The sequence below is a fragment of the Rhinolophus sinicus genome, chromosome 5 (genome assembly GCF_057876585.1).
Source record: "Rhinolophus sinicus isolate RSI-liver-muscle chromosome 5, RSI-T2T, whole genome shotgun sequence".
Lineage (NCBI taxonomy): Eukaryota > Metazoa > Chordata > Mammalia > Chiroptera > Rhinolophidae > Rhinolophus > Rhinolophus sinicus.
In genome coordinates, this window is record NC_142505.1 from 108,455,279 (window position 1) to 108,469,121 (window position 13,843).

The 13,843-nt window shown below is 41.6% G+C and overlaps 1 pseudogene across 1 annotated transcript in view; it reads left to right on the forward strand.

Moving 5' to 3' along the window:
- The first annotated feature begins 3,526 nt into the window (after positions 1-3,526).
- Positions 3,527-13,843, forward strand: part of LOC109459291 (speedy protein E4-like) — a 41,679-nt pseudogene continuing 31,362 nt past the window's right edge. Inside the window, exons 1-5 of the transcript XR_016021403.1 lie at positions 3,527-3,966; positions 4,426-4,581; positions 5,481-5,537; positions 9,341-9,481; positions 9,782-9,877. The product of XR_016021403.1 is annotated as a speedy protein E4-like (transcript). The remainder of the gene's footprint in view (positions 3,967-4,425; positions 4,582-5,480; positions 5,538-9,340; positions 9,482-9,781; positions 9,878-13,843) is intronic.

Sequence of the window (13,843 nt, forward strand, 5' to 3'; positions counted from 1 at the left end):
TATTTATTAAATAAAGCTTTATGATCCTTGTTCATTATTTAATTTTTTTCCTGGTTATAAAATACATTCTAGTTGTAAGCATTCCAACAGTACAAAAATGTGTTAAGTACACTTTTCATCTAAAGAGTCATACCGCAAGCAGCCATCAGACACCAGGGTTGCTGCAGGGGGTGTGGGAGCACATTTCTTCTATGTACATGGAAATGTTTTCAAACTAGGGACATTCTTCACATATCCTTCTGCAACTTGCTTTTTTCATTCAACAATATATTAGGACAGTGTTTCATACCTGACAGCTATTTCACTCATTTTAACCGTCCCATCACAGCATTTCATTGTATGCATGTACCATAATTTATGTAACTACTCCTCTGCAAATGGGTGTTTGGCTGTTTCCAACTTGTCGCTATTACAAACAATGCTGCAATGTAGATTCTTGTACATCTGTATTTGTGCAGTTATGCAGACTTTTCATCTGTTTATGTTATATAAAGTCCTGGAAGTAATGTTGGGTTGAAGGAAATGCATATTGGAATTTTTGGATATAACTACATTGCCACCAAGAAAGGCTAACTCCAGTCCAACAGCATATTCACCAGTGCGGTGACAAAGTGTTGGTGGTCCATGTCTTCACCAACACGGGGCATCAACAATCATTTTCATCTTTGCTTAGTTCTTCTTACAGAGAGATGAATGGTTTGCATTTCTCTGTTCCTATTTTACATGTAGATAGGTTACAGTATTTAAGAAACTCATGGTGTTTGCCCAGGTATTTCTGTGGCTGTGGCTATATAATATCCCCACCCTGCCCAAGTTAATAGCTTCCTTACTTTCTGGTATGACAAGATGTCCCAGGCTCACCTTGAAACTTTCCTACCGCAAACCTCTAGTCACTCAGTTCTCCAAGGAGCCCTGATTACTTTAGTGGGAAATGATTTGCACAGACCACAAGTTGTGTGCTGGGGTGCCCAATGCAATTGGGTTGATTCTTTTTCCCTAAGGAAAAAGTCATCTCCCATCTAGGATTCTATATCCAGCCAAGCTATTCTTCTAGTTATGAGGACCAATCATGCTATGTTTAGACATGTAAGAATTCAGAAAATTTACCATCTGTGAAACAATTCTTAGCAGGCATATCAGAAAATGAAAGACAACCAAGAGGAAGATTCAGGATGTAGGAAATAACGGAGCCAGTCCAGGAGAAAACTGTCCAGGACGACAGCCGTGCATCAGTGTGATCTGAGCAAGAGGGTGAGCAGCTTCAGGAAGTAGATCTTGGTGGAACAGGGGAACCTGCAGAGTAGAAAATAGGGCTGAGAGGTTGGGCATAGAAGAGCAGAGCTGTGGCAAAAGGCAGGTCAGAAGTTAAAAACTGACCTCAGCTTGAAAGAGCGAACGGGGCATCTCAGGACCAATAAGTGAACTATCTTCACGCACAAACTGTGTCAGGGAGAAACCAGGGTCTTGCTCCCACCTTGAGACACAGAGTGAATGTTGATATCCATGTCTGATGGCTGAAGTGGCCACTGTGAGGCTCTGTGCAGTTTTTTTTCTGTAATTTTTTTACACTTTGAAGTTACGTCTTCATTTTTATCTTTGACCATACTGAATATACTTATTTAAGTTCCTGCCATATAGTTTCATAAACATAATTTCTACCTGGAGTGAAGTCATGCTTTGATTGGTGAATCTGTTTGTTGTTTTTCTTGGCATTAGATTTCTTCATATTTTGGAAACCTACTTTGTAGGAAGGCTCATTTTGAGTAGAAGAGTTGTGTTATTTTTTTGGCTGGTGTTAAGGTTTCATTCTCTCTCTCCCCCTGTCCAGCAGTCCAGCAGTTGTTTTTTTGGTGAGTGTTTAGGTTTCATTCTGTCTCCCCCTGTTCAACAGTCCAGCTATTGTTGGTTGGACTGTAGTAACCAAGAGATGTGATAACAGTGGGCTGAAATGCTGCTCCAGGATGAAACGGTGTGTTGCAGGCCCAGGGAAGGAGGTAGAACGTGTCTGGGCTGGACTCCTGGTTGGGAAGCTGGCTCTTGGTCCCCTTCACCCACCTCCCTAGGTCCTCCACTCCCTGTAATCCCCAGGTACAGGTGGGCAGCCCTGTTCCCAGCTTTCACCCAGTGAGCCTACCTTTGGTCCTTTCTCTCCACGATCCTTTCAAGTGTCCTTTCTCCCCCAAACTGAGCTTGTCTCCTGTCCTACATGTTGCCATCTCCACTCGGAAAGAAATCCTAAAGGCAGAGCATGAGAATCAACATCTTGCCATAGTGATTCAGAAGGCATGGCTGGTCCAAGGAATGATTCTTAACTGACCTGCACCAAGGGCTGCACTAAGTGGATGACACCTGGCTCAGACCCTCTCAGAATGGGCTGATCATCCGAAAGGAAGTCCCTGAAAGAATGCTACAGCCTGTGTGCACCGGATGTTGTAAAGGGCCAGGTTTGGGATGGGGGAAATGGGAAGAGATGCTAAGATGAGGTAAGGATAAAGCCCAGCGTGCTGAGAACCAGAATCAAAGAAAGGGGAGGACTTGAACGCAAGGGCCTGGATTGGATGCTGGAAAGTTAGAAAAGACTAGAAAGTCAGGGATGTCTGCCAAGCCCCACGCCCTGTGTTCTCTTCCTAATCCTCCCGGGTAGTGAAAGGCAAAGAGCCACAGCTCACCTGGTCAGGAGAGGGATTCCAGGCCAGAAACTTCCCGGATATATCAGTTACTCCAGGGGTGAAATTTACATAATGTAAAAATACCACTTGGAAATGTGCAGCTCGGTGGCATTTGGCACATTTACAGTGTTGGGCAACCACCGCCTCTATCTAGTTCCACAACTTTTTCATCACCGGGAAAGGAAGTTCTAAAATTTACTTATCTTTAAGAATTTGCTTTTGAATTTCAAAATCTTGAATCCAGGCAAAACTTACCTACTCTCATGTGTGAGTTAGGGATTTCACCCTAATTGTACTTGAGAGGTGGTCCAGGGTTGAGCTAACATAATACAACAGAATCTACTTTATTCTCCCAACAATCCCAAAGGCCCCACTGTCATTTGGTAAAATATTAACTACCCTTTATCCCAGGCCTGTTCCCTCGTGATCCTTTTTTTATGTTTCCTTTATAGTAAAATTGTCAGAAAGTTGTGCGTCTGAAGGTTCAATGGAGTCACGTCTGGGAGAACGTGTGAGATACTCTTTTTATTCTTTTCGTTGTGTGCATGTTGACATACTTTCTATTTTAATGTATTGCATCTTAAATTTTGCCCCCTCGTTTATTTCTTTTTCATTCACATTTTTAAAAATTGCTTGGCAAAAAAAAAAAAAAAAATTGCTTGGCTGTGCTAATTTGGTTAAATTTTTCATCTGTATTCCTGCATCTCTCCCTTGCTTGGCTGCTGTGAGGCCGCCCCTCATCCCCAGGGCCCGAAGTCGCCGTGCAGCCGGGGTGGGGTGCCGAGTGGGAGGAGCGGGGTGCAGCAGGGTGCGGAGAGGCGAGGGTGACGTCGGGTTGGCGGGGGCAGGTCCCTGCAGGCCCCACCCCTTGTGTGGGCGGAGCCTCCCGCGGGGTTTGCGGAGCCTCCCGCAGGGTTTGCGGCGCGCGCGGCCGGGGCCCGCGTCGGGCTGTGTGCGCAGGCGCGCGTCGCTCCTCGGCGGGGCTTGTGGTGGCCTTGGGCTTCTGTGGGCGTGGTCGCGTGTGGGGCAGGCGTGGGTCCTGGGGGTCGGGCCGTGGTCCGCGCGGGCGGGTCGAGGCTGACGAGAGGGGCGCATCCTCGGGGCCGCTCAGGCTGCCCTTCCCGGTGGGGGCCTTGTCCACAGTGAATGCGGAGCCCGAGCGAAAGCGCCGGAAGTGCCGCGTTTCGGGGAGAGGCCGCGCTTGCTGCGGGGTCTCCATCCTCATAACAGCTGAGGCGGCCAGAACGTGGCCCAGAGGACGGGGCGACCGCCTGCCCCGGGCCCCGCGGATAGGCAGGTAAGGCGGGACCAGGTGTAGCGCCTGGCCCGCAGTGCACGGCGTCCGTAGCCCGCCGCTGCCTCCTGCGCGGTCCTGGGGGTGGCGCCCGTTCCCAAGGCCCCAAATGCAAACCTGAAATGCGAGTGCCCGACGCTGGCCGGCGGCTGTTTCAATTCTGAGGTTCCTTAGAGTTTCCTTAGGTCCTGTGGACAATTCTGCACAATCGAGCCGCGTGGACCCTCCCTGCCCGTCTCCCCAGTGCCGTCCAGCAGTGCTGCCTGCCGTCATTAAAAAGCCTCGCATGTGTGCCGTCCACGGGGCCGAGAGCACGTCACTGTGCCAGCCTGTCGTTGTCCTCAGACTCCTGCTTTGCACTTGTAGAAGTGCGGCCTGAGGTTTCTGGCAGCTGAGTGTTCCTAGAGAGGCAGATCCGGGGCCCCTGATGAAGGGTCCAGCTGACGTGAATTTGTTCTCTAGGCTCTGCTGGCACAAAGCAACGAAACTGAGGCCAGAAGGAGCGGGTCAGGAACAGGAATCTCACCAGGAATCTCCTTTCCTCCAGCCTCTGACCTGAGACCCATCAGAGCTTCAGAAGAGTAAGAAGAACCCAGGAAAGGAGGAACCAAAGCTTGAGTGCGTTCACCACTTCAGAAGCTGTGAGTTTGTCGAAGAGAGAAGGGAGGTGGGGCTGAGAGTGCTGGTGAGCAATGGACTGCATGAGAAATGTCACCGCATTGAGGGCATGCTGGGGCATTCTACAGCTGGGAAGCTTTGAATCTTCAACCCCGACCCCCAAAACAGCACCGTTTCCAGAAGCTGGGCAGCTTTCTAACCATGTCCAGTCACCTTGTCTGTCTGGCACCTGAAGATGTGCTGTTCTGTCTCTCCTGATCTTACAGGGTCAAGAGAAGTCGTTCAGGGAGGGCTTGCCAGGGTTCTCTATTTTTGTCTCTTTTGACAGAAGGGAAAAAAGACTGTGAAAGGGGAAATGACTTGTCTAGGATCAATAAGAGGTGAATGAGAGAAGTCAGAGCCCCGACTCCTGGCTTGGTGCTGACCACACAGTCACATGGATACAAGTTCCATTATAAAAGATTCTTTTGAGAACTAGCAATCAAATGAGAAGAAACAGTTTTTTCAAAGACCTGTGTTTAAGGCACCTATCCCTTTTTCCAAAGCTATATGAGGGTTCTTGGACTCAAGGGGTTAGCACCATTGGTAGTGAAACACGCACACAATAGCCTTTTGGGGTTTTTCTCCTGCAGTGTCAGCTTTAGAGAAGGCATCCATCATACGTCATCTTTTGAGATTCTATTGTTTGCTTGAGAATTTGGTTTTAAATGTTGCCGAGTTAGTCATAGTGGGACATGAATAGTTAAAGCAGTAGGGAACACTGCAGGTTTAAGGAGTCACAGAGGGATGGTGGTTACTTTCCTCTCCTCCAGGATCAAAGGTAGAAGTTTTTAGGAGGAGAATTGAGGAGCTGCAGGGCTAGCTAGCTCTCATTGTTCTGTTCCTCTATCCTCTTCCAGGTATGCCTTCCCAGGTTTTAGCGCTCTTCCAAGAACAACAGAAAATGAGTATCTCAGGTGAGTTTCTTTTCTTTCATCCCTGTTTTATTTTCCAGTAGATTTCATGGCTTTTGTAAGTGTGCTCATATATTAAGATGGAAGAGTGGAAATAGATTAAAAAGAAAAAAAGTTACTTCCGAGTAAATGAAGAGTGAGTAAGGGACACCTCACTGGCTGTCATTTGTGTAGTCATGTGATCATACAGTCATCAAAAGTGAACAGTACATTTGTCCTTGATCTTCCTCATTTACACAGGATTTTCACTGACCATAAAGAGAAAGCAGCCCGTTATTCCTGGGATAAAAAGACTTCGTGGCATGGGAGTTTGGAAAACGTGTCTTTGAAGGTCTTCAGTAGTGAAGAGCATAGTAATAACCCTTCTGTTGCCAGTAATTGTTTCTCACTGGAAGTGGAGAGCGGAGCTCAGAGAGGTGTTTGTTAGGGACCACAGCATTGCAGACTCCTTAGAGCTTTCTGCATGTGTGCTTTGATCGACGGACAAAACCTAAGACTGTCTGGAGGAATGGAATGAAAGGAATGGACTGCGTGTCCTTAGAATAATTTCTTAAACTGTACAGGTTGGCCAACATACTTCAAACTCATAGTCTTTGGCAAATGTTTATGCGCTATCTGCTCATATTTTTTTAAATTGTGGGAATATATGTATAGAACAAAATTTGACATTTTTACCATTTTAAGTACAGTTCAGTGGTATTAAATAAATACATTCATAGTGTTGTACAACCACCACCACCATCCATCTCCATAGCTCTTTTCATTTTGTAAAACTGAAACTGTACTCATTCCTCCCTGCCTCAAGTCCCTGGCAACCACCATTCTATTCTCTGTCTCTGTGATTTTGACCAATCTAAGTACCTCTGTATGTGATATCGTACAGTATTTGTCCTTTTGTGGTTGGCTTATTTCACTCAGCATAATGTCCTCTAGGTTCATCCATATTGTAGCATGTGTGAAAATTTTTCTTTTTCTGGCTGAATAATATTCCATTGTGATATATACCACATTTTGCTTATCCATTCATCTGTAGATGGATACTTGGGTTGCCTCCACGTTTCAGGTATTGTGAATAATGCTGCTGTAAACATGGATGTACAAATACTTCTTCAAGACAATGCTTTCAGTTCTTTTAGGTATATGCCCCGAAGTAGGATTGCTGGGTCATGTGGTCATTCTCTTTTTAATTTTTTGAGGAACTACTGTACTATTCCCACCAACAGAGCCCAAGGGTTGCAGTTTCTCCACATCTTTTCCAACACTTGTTATTTTGTGTTATTGCGGGGTTTTTTTTTATAGTAGCCATCCTAATGGGTTTGAGGTGATACCTCATTGTGCTTTTAATTCGCATTTCCCTAATGATCAGTGATGTTGAGCATCTTTTCATGTGCTTATTGGCCATCAGTGTATCTTCTTTGGAGAAATGGCCTATTCAAGTCCTTTGAGCATTTTAAGTCTTCCAGTCCATAAACATGAGTGTATCCCCAGTTTGTTATGTCTTTAATTTCTTTCAGCAGTCTTTTCTTGTTTTCATTGTACAAGTCTTGCACCTTTCTTGTTAATTCCTAAGTATTTTATTTTTTTTGATGCTATTGTAAATGGTTTTTGTAGTTTCCTTTTCAACTTGTTGTTAGTGTATAGAAATGCAGCTGTTTTTGTGTTGACTTTGTATCCTGCGACTTTATTGAATTCATTTATTAGCACTAACAGTATTTTGGGGTGTGTGTGTGTGTGTGTGTGTGTGTGTGTGTACTCTTGAGGGTTTTCTACATGTAAGAGCACATCATTTGTGAATAGATATAATTTTACTTCTTCCTTTCCAATTTGAAAATCTTTAACTTCTTTTTGTTGCATAATTGCTCTGGTTGGAACTTCCAATACTATATTGAGTGGAAGAGATGAAAGCAGGTATCCTGCCTTATTCCTGATCTTAGAGGAAGAACTTTCAGTCTTTCACCATCGAATATGATGTTAGCTGTGGGTTTTTCATATAGGCCTCTTGTTATGTTGAGATCGTTTCTACTATTCATACTTTGTTGAGAGTTTTTATCATGAATGGGTGTTGAATTTTGTCACATGCTTTTTCTTTATCAATTGAGATGATCGTGTTTTTTATTTTCTTCATTCTTTTAATTTGTGGTGTATTACGTTGATTGATTTTCGTATTTTCAACCATCCTCACATTCCAGGAATAAATCCCATTTGGTCATAGTGTGTAACCCGTTTTCTATGCTGCTAAATTCAGTTTGCTAGTATGTTGTTGAGGTTTTTTGCATCGTTGTTCATAAGGGGTATTGAGCTGTAGTTTTCTTGCCACGTCTTCTGGTTTGGGTATTAGAGTAATGCTGGCTTCATAGAGTGAGTAAGGAAGTGTTCGCTTCTTAAGATTTTGGAGAAGTTTGAGAAGCATTGGTATTAGCTCTTCTTTAAATGTTTGGTAGAATGAACCAGTGAAGCCATCAGGTCCAGGACTTTTATTTGTTAGGATAGTTTTTGTTACTGATCCTTTCTCCTTACCAGTTATTCAGATTGTCTATTTTCTTCATGATTTAGTGTTGGTAGGTTTTGTTTCCAGGAATCTGTCCATTTCATCTTCGTTATCCAATTTGTTGGCATACAGTTGTTCATAATACTCTCTTATAATCCTCATTTCATCAGAATGGGTAGTAATGTTCTTGTTTTCATTTCTGATTTTAGTAATTCGAGTCTTATTTCTTAGTCCACCTAGGTAGAGGTTTGTCAATTTTGTTCATCTTTTTAAAAAATGTTTTTGGTTTCATTGTCTCTATTTTCTATTTTGTTTATTTTTGCTCTAATCTTTATTATTTCATTCTGCTAGGTTTTTTGTGTTCTTTTTCTAGTTCCTTAAGTTGTAAAGCTAGGTTGTTCATCTGAGATCTTTGTTTTTTAATGTAAATGTTAAAGCTCTAATGTGGTGGCCGGCATGTCTTCATTGGCTCCTTGTTAACCTCAGTAGTCATGCCCGCCACCTGTGGAGGGCAGACAATACTCCAGTGTTTTCTTCTCTAGTGGGAAGAAAACAATAGGTTGTTTTTAATGAGGAAACAAAGAGATAAATTAAGCTTATCCTTACTGTGTAAATTGGCGGGTTGTATATATTCTTTATTAAAAAAATAAATAAATTAGGGGTGCTCAAAACTTTATTGCTGGGGTGGTGATAAAGTATTTTGGAGACCACTAACCTATGGGAGTGAGTCCAGAATTACTCCATAAGGTATTCCTGAATTTCTCTCTATCTGTCTCCTCCCAGCCCTCTGCCCCATTCTCTCATTATACTGCTCTGTGTTTTTCATGCCTCTTTGAATTTGCTTTATGAGCTGGTGCCACATTAGTGAAGATCTATTCAGAGAAGCCTATCCTGACAATTCAAAATAGAACCATGGTTTCTACCATTATTTAATGCTTATTATAATGATTCTCGCACAGCTCTCATAATACCTTATTACAGGATAAATGTTCATAAATATGATTTGTTTCTTAACTATGATTTAAGCTACTTGGGGCAGGAAAAAAAAGATTGATTTAGCTTAATATTCCTGGCAAGCTAAGACAGTTTCAGACACATAGTAAGAACTTTAAGTTTTTTTGTTTGAATTAATAAGTTAATACACTGTCTGGTTTTTCCTGTCATGATACCATTTTAGCCCACAAAGTAAAACAAAACAAGGTGTACAGTAGGCAACCTGTGTAATTTTTACGGTAAACTCTCAAAATAAACATGTTAAGAATTATTTCCCAGATGGCTCTTTCATGCCATCCAATATCGATCTCTTTGGCTTGAACAGAAATGTGCTGGTCAGGGATCTGTGTCATTTGAGAATGTGACTGTGGACTTGACCCAGGATGAGTGGCTACAACTGACCGGTGTGCAGAGGACCATGTACTGGGATGCGATGCTGGAGAGCTGCAGCCACTGGTCTCAGTGGGTGAGTCGTTTTCCGCGTGTCATGCTGTACAGTATGCATTTCTTTTCATGTTCGTAGCTGCCAAAATTTACGCGCCCTACGCGCCCTTGGTGGAGTTTAATAGTTATGCGTATATCTCATGGGTCAGGGGTGATTTTTCCCATTGGGCACAGAAAGAATGTGTTCTCACCTCCCTGATGAAAGGTTCAAATGGGTGGATACCTTTATCACATGACTCTTGAAGCTGTACCTTCCTCGTCCTTCAGGGGCCCCGATGTCCAAGCAATTTGTCGGAAGTCTCACCATGAATCTCATTCACAGGATGTTGCATCACCAAGTCAGAGGTGATCTTCAAACTGATGCAAGAAGGAGAGCCGTGGCCATGAGAGGGAGAATTCCCAGGCTGCAGTGATCTAGGTAAGTGAGTCATTACCAGGCGAAAAAAAGAAGCCAGAGGAAATCAGGCCCCAGAAGTTTGGCTCAGAGGTGGGGACCTTTGGTATATATCTCAGTAATTCTGTTTAAGGCTCTCAGAGCTTTGGAAGTAACTGCACAGTAAGCCAGCCTCAGATAAGCTGACTCACATTCCATTCACCACTCTTAGATACAAATGCTTTCCTTTTCTGCCTGACTTTTATGGAAGTTGACCATTCTCATACCCAGTATTGAACCCCTGCCTGCCTCATCTTAGACCTTTGTTCTTGGTTTCTCTTTCTTTAGTATTCATTTTCCTTCCATTTTCATGGGCTTTTTTTTCTCTTATAATTTCCACTCCAGGCATTAATGAATTTATTAATTCTGAAGATATTCCTACTACGTGCCATTTGAGTTCTTGGTGCTGTTGCTCAAAAAAATCATGTATAAGTTCCATTTGATTGGTCTCCTAAGCATTACTCAGTACTTTCTGCACAGCTGCACCTCTTGACGTTTGCCCGTCCTGATCCTAAAAGAAGAGTTTGGGACTTGCCTCCATGAAGTTCATGCTTACCATGCTTATTTTTACGTGTATTTATGTGTGAGCTAAAATTTTCACCTGTGTTTTGAAGTGCTTCTTAATTAATCTAGCCAATTAATCCCTCTCTTCTACAATTCCCATTTCACTTAGTGTCTAAGCCACAAGCAACTTGATCATATATTGTGACACGAGAGAGCATCTGGTTATTGCCTGAGGCTTTTGTCCCCATCTGAAGGGTCTCCATTTTCACTCTTACTGTGATGAGTAATATATACTAGGTATATTCATCTATTAATACTGTTAGATATGTTTATTCAGAAAGCATTTTCTAATTACATAAGCCTATGTGACATTCCTATAGATTCTTATTCGTAGTATATAGATTTTCATGGGACCATGACAGTTTATAGCCTAAGTTTTGAATAGATTTCCAGGTAATTTGATGTATACTGCTTGTTGAGGGCCACTAACTATATATCTACTCAGAGGAATTCAAAGGCAACTGGAGATACATTAAAACCTGCTAGGAGCATAGGTTGTAGTAGGGAGAGGTAAACAAAACTGTATAGCTTATTTAGAAATTCAGAGTTATCAAGTGCTATTTGGATACAGTTAGTGCTTTTCAAAGTGTGTTAATGAGAAATATAGGTAGTGCCTGCTTTCAGTGTTTGAGAAAATGGACTTTAAGAGTCATGATTTGAAAAAACGTGTGTGTCTGTGAGAGAGAGAGAGAGAGAGGGTGGGAGCCTAGGGAGAGATGGATTTCCAGAATGACATCTGGGTTTTTAGTAGAACCACAGCTGAAAAGCAGGTAGGCTGAGTGTAAGAATCTGTATCAGACTTATAATTTGTGATTGGGAGTAAATATATGTGTGTGTGTGTGTGTGTGTGTGTGTGTGTGTGTGTGTGTGTATATATTTTTTTTTTCCTTTCTTTTTTAAAGGAACTTTTTTTTTTTTTTTAATTTTTATTGGGTAATGGTGTGTTTCTGCAGGGCCCATCAGCTCCAAGTCATTGTCCTTCAATAAATCTAGTTGTGAAGGGCGCAGCTCAGCTCCAAGTCCAGTTGCCATTTTCAATCTTTAGTTGCAGGGGGGCGCAGCCCACCATCCCTTGTGGGAATTGCACCGTCACCATTGTTGTTGAGAGATCACACTGTAACTAACTGAGCCATCCGGCCACCCAGAAATAAATATTTTTAAAAATATTTCTTATGTATGTTTGTAAGAGTATCATGAAAAACTAATATAAATCTTATTTTGTCCGTTGATGTATAGATACTGGGCTATATCTATATAGACCTAGATAATGTGTCTTACCCCACACCTAAGGCTTCCTGTGGTATTTCTCCTGAACATTCATGTATGCTAATATTCTTGTCACTCTAGTTCCTGTTCATGGTTTTTGTTGAGCTCATCCCATTATCTGAGTTTCAGTGTAATGCTTTTCCCCCATTCATCATTTCCTGTGTTTAGTTTCCCCTTCTATTTTTAGTTCCGAAGGTCAAATTTTTAAAATAGCAAACATATGTATGTTTGTTGCTAGTTTTACTCTTCCTTTGCCACCACAGCAGGTGTTTTCTATTTTTGTTTTTCCTGATCCAAAGAGAAATATATGCTTGAGATTTCATCTTAGGAGCTTGCACCTGAAAATCAAGAATCAGTTATATAATAAATTATACTTACATAGGAAATATGTTAACCTTGTAAAAGTACACTTAATTTTTTTTATTTCTAGAAGTCAGTAAGTTTGATGGTCAAATAGACAGAAACCAGGAAAACCAAGGCAAACATGTGTGGCCAGTTTCACTCACCAATAAAAAAACATTGACTAAGAAAAGAGATAATGTTTTCATTATCTCTTCTGGACATAAACTTGGTTTCTGCAAGAAAAACACCCTGTCAGTATGACTCATGGAATGAATTTGAAAAATGTTTCACAATTAATTACTAGTAATAAAAAGAAAGTAAGAACTCTCATGAAATTAATGCATATGGGAATTTGTTTCTTGATAATAAGCAAGACAACTCATATTAGAACGAAATCTGATGAATTAACCAAGATGGGAAATCCCTAAGTCAAAATGAGGATCTTCCTGAGCAACATCAATTCGAACTTTGGGACCAACTTTCAAAGATAATGTGGAGAAGCCTTCCTTAATAAGGTAGACATCATTAGATCTCAGAGGCCTCAAAGTGAAGAGAAATCCTGTAACTATAAGGAACATGAAAAGACCATGTTTCCCCCAAAATAAGACCTAGCCAGACAATCAGCTCTAATGCATTTTTTGGAACAAAAATTAATATAAGACCCGATCTTATATTAAGACTCATATTATAGTAAAATAAGACTGGGTCTTATATTAATTTTTGCTCTAAAAGGTGCATTAGAGCTGATTGTCCTGTTTTCAGGGAAACACGGTATCAGTGACAAATCAACTCTTGAAGTCCATTAGGAAACTCACACAAGGAAGAATCACTCTGAAGTTAATAAGTGTGAGAATCAGCCCTCTTTAAACATCAGAAAGTTAAAATGAAGCAGAAAACTCACAAATCTAATGAAAATGAGAATAATTTCAACAAAAAGTCACATCTCATTCAACCTCATAAAACTCTTGCAGGAGAGAAAATCTTTGAATGTAATGATTGCAAGATAGCTTTTAACCAGGAGTCCCACCTCACTCAATATGAGAAGACACACACAAGACAGAAACCATGTGAAAGTAATAAATGTGGAAAATCCTTTCAGAAATCGCAACTCACTGACCCCAAGACAACTCACCCTGGAAAGAAACCCAGTGAATGTGATAAAACTCCTCTGAAGTCAGCCCTAACTGCTCATCCGAGAATGCAGTCAGAAAAGAAGCTTTGTGTGCAATAAGTGTAAGAAATCTTTGTCATAGCTCAGCACAAAAGTTCATTAGAGAATTCACATAGGAGAGAACCCCTATTAATGGAAGGAGTGTGGGAAATCCTTCTATGCAAAATCAGTCATCACCAGAGAACTCACACAGGAGAGAAATCATATGAACGGAAGGATTGTGGGAAATTCTGTGTGAAATCAAACATAACATCAGAAAACACATACAGGGGAGAAACCTTTCAAATGTAATGAATGTGGCAAAATTTTTTTTATAGAAGTCACAATTTGCTGACCATCAGAGAACACACACGGGAGAAACCCTATAAATGTAATGAATATGGAAAATCCTTCTACAAGTCAGCCCTACATATACATCATGGGAAGCATACAGAAGAGAAACCCTTAAATGTACTGAGTATAGGAAATCCTCTATTGTGAGTTAAACCTCATACATCAGGTATCTCATACAGGGAAGAAACCCTATGACTAATATATGTGGGAAAACTTTGTGTGTGACGTCAAGTCTCACTAAACATCGGAAAATTCCCACAGGTTTGAAACCCTAT